General features: G+C 50.9%; 1 long non-coding RNA gene across 1 annotated transcript; it reads right to left on the bottom strand.

The window, feature by feature from the left end:
* On the bottom strand, positions 1-3,695 carry LOC124233185 (uncharacterized). Its single transcript, XR_006886994.1, has 3 exons — positions 3,090-3,695; positions 1,255-1,525; positions 1-88 (listed from the first exon to the last, which is right to left on the bottom strand). It is a non-coding gene; the product is annotated as an uncharacterized LOC124233185 (long non-coding RNA).
* Between the last annotated feature and the right edge of the window lie 2,686 nt (positions 3,696-6,381).

Here is a 6,381-nt window from a genome sequence, read left to right as displayed (position 1 = left end):
GCGGGGCCACCCACACAGCCATGGAGCACGGAGCTGGGAGGCCAGTCAAGGTGGATCCAGAGCCGGCCCCACACGGCACCTGGCGCACCTGGGCCAGGACAACAGTAACTGGTGTCACTGAGCACCACAGTCAGAGACGAGCACTGTGGGATGTGAGCTCAGGCCACTGACCCTCCCAGAATGCCCAGTGCCCTTTCCCCTGACACCGGGTCCCAGGGAACAGGGGCCAGGCCCAGCTGGTACTCTGCAGAGCACAAGGGGAAGCCAGGCCGGGGGAGGATCTCTCTGGACTCACAAATAGACCAGGTCCCATCCCAGCCCTCAGGAGCTGCCAGGACCCCACGAGGGCAGCGGCCTGGTGCCTGCGCTGGTGCCAGTGCTGCCTCAGCTGAGTGGGGACAGGGCTGTGGAGGTGTCCCGAGAACCTGTGGTCACTAAGGGCTCCCTGGCTTCAGGCCTGGAGAAGCAGACAGGACAGATTACAGGGATAAAGGCCCGGCGCTCTGGCAGGGTCACTGGGCCCTGGGGCATCAGTGTGGGGTGGCCTTTTTGTCTTCTTGGGGAAGTGGGTGGTGGAGGATGGCAGATCCTCTCCACCTCCCAGCAGGAGCCCAGAAACAGTAGCCTCCCCTCACACTGCAGATTCCCCACTTGTGAGCTGTCACCTCCACCCCAAATTCTGCGGTTGCCCTGGGGTTCCTCATTCTTGCTCTGAAGTTTCCTGGTCTGGGGTCCACACCGGCTCCCCATGGCCTGGTCAGCCAGCGCGGAGCCGCAGCCAGGGCCGAAGAGCAGGGGTCGCCGCGTCCGGACAGTGTCCCCCGCCCCTGCCCTGACCGCCGCCCCGAGGGCCGCAGCGAAGTCCTGTCCTGAGGGCAGGACTCAAGGAAACCCGCCCGGGGAAGGGACACCTGCCTGGGAGTGCCCGCCTGTCCTCCCGCCCCTATCCTCCCCCCTCGCCGCGTCCCGGGACAAGCCAGCCCCTGCTCCTCCTGTGCACTCCCTCCCGGGCCTGCCCATCCCGCCCGCAGGGCGACGTGGCGGGGCGGGACCTGGGACCGGGACCGGTCCTCCCTGCAGGGCCGCCCGCAGCAGGGAGACGTCCCGGCGCAGGCCCCGCCCACAGGCCGCCCACCCCGCACGCTGATTGGCCCCGGCGCACGTCCCTCCGCCGGCAGCCCGCCCCTTGGGCCCGAGAGTTCTGCAGTCTGCGGATGAATGAACGTGGAGGCTCGAACCGCGACCTCCTGGCACCTGGTAGCTGCTGGCGCTCCTGTCTTCCCCGCGACCTCCACCCAGGCGAAAAGGCGCAGAGAAGCCGGCCCTCCGTCCCACAGCTGGCCTTTCAGACAACTCAGGCCACCCAAAGCCCTGCGGTCACTGTCCACGCAGCGGGACAGGAGTGGGGGCTGCAGGGACGTGACACACCAACGGGCTCCGTCTCAGACGACCGGACGCCGAAGCCTGGCCTCCTCTGGACCAGCGGGGTTTGGCAAGGCAAAGAACCCCCCACATTGCCGTGGACCTGTACCAAAGTCATGGGGACCCTGAATTAGGAAACAGTGCAATCCTCTCAACTGAAATTTCTGTTTAAAAGGCTTCCAAGATCCGTGTACCTCAAAGGATACTGTGAACTATGGCTGACGACCAACCGCGGAAACGCACGGGTGCCGCAGCGGCCCAGAATCTGGATTCGACTGCCGGTCCCCATTCTTACTCATTAAAGCACCTTGAGTGTAGATTGTTTAAGGACCACAAATCCTCCCACACAGTAAGCAGGCCCCTTTGGAATGTAGTCTGGAATCTGGACTGGCCTCCAGCCCTGATTGGTCACTCACTGAGTGACTTGAGCGTGGCAGAAGCATGCTGTGGGGTTTGGAAGTCCTGGCCCTCGAGGGACATGGCCCTGTGACTGCCAGGGAAGGTGGCTGTAGGAGAGGCCACAGGAAGACCACTGGCACTGTCCAGTCCAGTGGACCCTCCAGCTGTGTGTAGCCACCTGAAGAAGCCCAAGGAAACCAGCAGAGGAACAGCCCAGCCTCCCATGGACCCCTGATGAATAATAAACTACCATTATTTTAAGCCAGTAAGATCAGGGTCATTTGTTACACAGCAGTAACTGCTATTCTTGGCAAGTGACTAACCTGATGAGTTCGGGCTTTTTTTTTTTTTTTTTTTTGAGGAAGATTGGCCCTGAGCTAACATCTGTGCCCATCTTCCTCTATTTTATATGTGGGATGCCTGCCACGGCATAGCTTGATGAGCAGTGCATAGATCCACACCCGGGATCTGAAGTGGCAAACCCCAGGCCGCTGAAGCAGACCATGCAAACTTAACTGCTACACCACCAGGCTGTCCCCCCCCCCCCCCCGGCTTTTTTTTTGAGGAAGATTGGCCTTGAGCTAACATCTGTGCCAATCTTGCTCTATTTTGTATGTGGGACGCTGCTACAGAGTGGCTTAATGAGTGGTGTGTGTCCGTGCCTAGGATCTGAACCAGCGAACCCCAGGCCACTGAAGTGGAGCATGTGAACTTAACCACTATGCCACTGGGCCAGCCTCTGGCTTTCTGATGGATAGAGGAATACTAGTTGGTTGTGAAACATCCAACATCAAAGTGCTTCGGAACTCCAGGTGCCACGCTACACAGAGGTTCAATCCCTCAGACCATCACGTTTAAAGGGCTGGTAATCCAGCGAGAGGAATGAGAATATTAAATATAAAGGAGAGCAAATGAGGATTACTATTTTAAAAGTCTGTCACATGAAATAAGCCTGTCACAAAAGGACGCTGCTGTGTGATTCCACTTATGTGATGTAGCCAGAGTTGTCGAATCCACGAGACAGCAGTCAGATGGTGGTTGCTGGGGCGGGGCCGGGGGAGCAGGGGCTGCTGTGTGATGGGGACAGAGTTTCAGTTCTGGATGATGAAAAGATGGATGCAGGCGATGGTTGTACAACAATGGGACTGTACTTAATGCCACTGACCCGTACACTTAAAAATGATTAGAGTTGTAAGTTTTTGTCATATACTTTACCACACAGGAGAAAAACACCTGTAACAAACTGTATGTGCTAATGCCCCGTTTACCTAGCGTCATGGGTGAATGAGTTCTCCATACGACGGCAGATTTCTGATTAACTGAAGTTATCTCTCCACGATTCAGTTGTGCAAGTTTTCTCTGTTTCACATTTAATCCATCAAGGGTGGACATCCTCATAACTCTTATCACTCTTCACTGTCTGGATACAGAGAGCGGACATATTCCATCCTGATTTGGAAAATGAAGTGTCTGCATCCGGTCCGCTCGGTACATCCCCTCCCCTCGGGGTCCTTTCTCCTCCTTCAGACCCTGCTCGCCCTGCTCGCCAAACCTCTTTGCCTCAGCTGGTTCTTTGCATTTGGACCCTCACGGTTCATAGGTCTCCCTATAGGCATCCTAAAACAAAACCTAAGAGAAACTTCCTTCCCTCAACAGTTTGACTTCGCAAGAAGAGCCCTCACCCCTTCCTTCTCACGCTGGCTAGCAGGCGGCTGCCCCTAACTCTGCAGACCCTCCTTCCCTCTTTGGCTATCATGCAGGATCAGCACTGGCTGGGGGTCCGTAAACCATGTTCTCCCTCTGAAATACCTGCTCTGGCCTGTGTGTGGTCTGTCCATACAATGGGATTTATTCAGCAATAGAAAGGAGGGACATTCTGTTAGATGCTCCAATGTGGGCAAACCTTGAAAACGTGCTCGCTGAAAGAAGCCAAACACAAAAGACAGCAGGCTGTGTGAGCCCACTTCTCTGAAATGTCCGGAACAGGCCCATCCACAGGGATGGAAGGCAGGTGAGTGGCTGCATGGGTCCAGGGGCAGAGGGAGATTAGGGAGTGATGCTAAGGGATGTGGGGTTTCTTTTCGGGGCAAAGAAAATGTTGTAAAATTGATCGTATGATGGTTGCACAACTCTGTGAATACACAAAAAACATTGAATTACACACTTTAGATGGGGGAGCTGTATGTAAGTGACTCATATCTCAATAAAGCCGTTTTCAAAAATCCTTACAGGTATGCCTCAGGTCTCCGGGGTCACTTGGATTAAAAACACACTGTAAACATGCTTCTCACTCCTGGGCTGGGTTTCCTCATCGGAGGAGAGGGGTGGCATGGATTAGATATTGAGACATTTTGTAGGTTGCTAATATTATATTATAAAAACTATATAGAAAACATTTTAAAAATATTAAGAACATGATACTAGTAAATCACCCATAACCCTGCCACTCGAATGCACAGCTATTTCCATTCCTGTGTTAGTGCTTTTAACATACACTTTATTTTCTGTTGCACACACACTGTGGTCAACATGTCATCTGCTATCTCACTCCACTTTAGAGTGGGAAGCCGCCCCCCGCAGAGAAGATGGAGCCTTTGTAAAGGACGGGGCATTATGACACAGAGGCCCCTCACAGTCATGAAAACACCTTCGAAATCCTCAGCAGCAATACCGCAGAAGGCCACGAGATGGCGATGTAGCTCCTCAAAATATACGTGTCCATCCTCGGTAAAATTAATTAAATGCACCACCCGTTTCCAAAACAAGAATTTGAGAGTTTTTCCATGTCACAAAAACAAATCAAGAAGACTTCCAAAAACGTCTGTATTTTCAAAACTTATTAGTCAGAAATCAGAATCCAATTAACAAATTCAGCAAAGACTATCTTTTCTAAACTAAACAAGCAAGGTTTTCAAAAACAGACCAAAGCGTAACTTGGACCAGACACTACCTGTAGCCCTCAATCCACTTTTCTTTTCTTCTCTCTCTTCCCCACTCTGATCATCTTTGTTATTTATTGACTAATTTTATTTTCTATATTCATGACTTTAAAAAACCTTCAATAATTAAGAAATATCTCAAAATGTTAAAAGTAGTAAAAATAGTGATTAATTTTTTCCTTAAATTTCATTTTCTCAGAGTTGTTTACAATGCGCATGAACTCTTTTTACAGTGGGAAAATATCAAATGCTTTAAAGATAGGCTGTATCTCTTCCTTGGTAATTTTTTTTTAACTCCGTAACTCAGAAAAAGCAGGGATTCCATTCCTATGCGACAGTGTCACATGAGAAAATAAAGAGTAAAACAAACAATAGAACACAGAAATGAATAAAAGTGAAGTACATTAAAAATCGCTGTTGTGGGACTTGCATAGCCTTGAAGTATCTCCCCCAAGACATTTATTAACTACAGAGGGAAAGACAGGGAAATCTCACAGATACCCCCTGAGATCCTAAGAGATCAAGGTCAACTTCACCAGGAATAAGACACACCAACGCCCTGACCTCCTCGGTGAGACGCACAGAGAAGAACACGGCATCATCTCTGTGATACCCCTGCCCAACCCACCCCCATTCCAACCAGACGAGCCACAAGGAGGGACAGTCAACCAAACAACCGACCAGGACCCTTCCAAAGTGTCAAGGTCATTAAAGACAAGGAAAGGTGGAGGACCTGTCACAACTGGAGGAGCCTAAGGAGACGTGATGACTGGATCCCAGAACAGAGAAGGATGCTAGCGGAAAAGCTGGTGACATTTGAATAAGATTAGGAGTTTCAGTTAATAATGCTGCACCAAAGCTGATTTCCTGGTTTTGATCACGGATAGCTGACATTCAGGGAGACTGGGGGATGGGTATATGGGAATTCTTTGTACTGTTTTTGTAATTTTTAACACTTTTTTTTTTTTACTAGAGGAAGATTAGCCCTGAGCTAACATCCATGCCAATCTTCCTTTATTTTGTATGTGGGCCGCCACCACAGCATGGCTGACTAGCAGCATAGATCCTTGCCCGGGATCCAAACCTGCAAATCTAGGCCGCTGAAGTGGAGCACACAAACCCAACCACCAGGCCACAGGGCTGGCCCCTGTAATTTTTTAAAAGTCTAAAATTAAGTGTGGCCAGCCCCATGACCGAGTAGTTAAGTTTGTGTGCTCCGCTGCGGCAGCCCAGGATTTTGCCAGTTCGAATCCTGGGTGCGGACATAGCACTGCTTGTCAAGCCATGCTGAGACAGCGTCCCACATGCCACAACTAGAAGAACCCACAACTAAAGATATACAACTATGTACCAGGGGGGCTTTGGGGAGAAAAAGGAAAAAATAAAATTTTTTTTAAAAGTCTAAAATTAACTCAAAATAAAAGGTTTTTGAAAACCCAAATTTCAAATTTATAGACACAATGGAAGTTTCAGATATAATAAGTGACCCAGAGACCTTCTGGGTAGAAGGGTGAGAAAGAGAGAACCCCCCCCCCCCCCCCCCCACAGCCCGCCCAGAGCCACGCCGTTGGTCTGAGCCAGGAACAAAAATCCTATGACATCAGCCCACACCTCCAGTACC

This window comes from Equus quagga, unplaced genomic scaffold (assembly GCF_021613505.1).
Source record: "Equus quagga isolate Etosha38 unplaced genomic scaffold, UCLA_HA_Equagga_1.0 159858_RagTag, whole genome shotgun sequence".
In the NCBI taxonomy this organism is placed as follows: Eukaryota; Metazoa; Chordata; class Mammalia; order Perissodactyla; family Equidae; genus Equus; species Equus quagga.
This window is presented reverse-complemented; position numbering and strand designations above follow the sequence as displayed.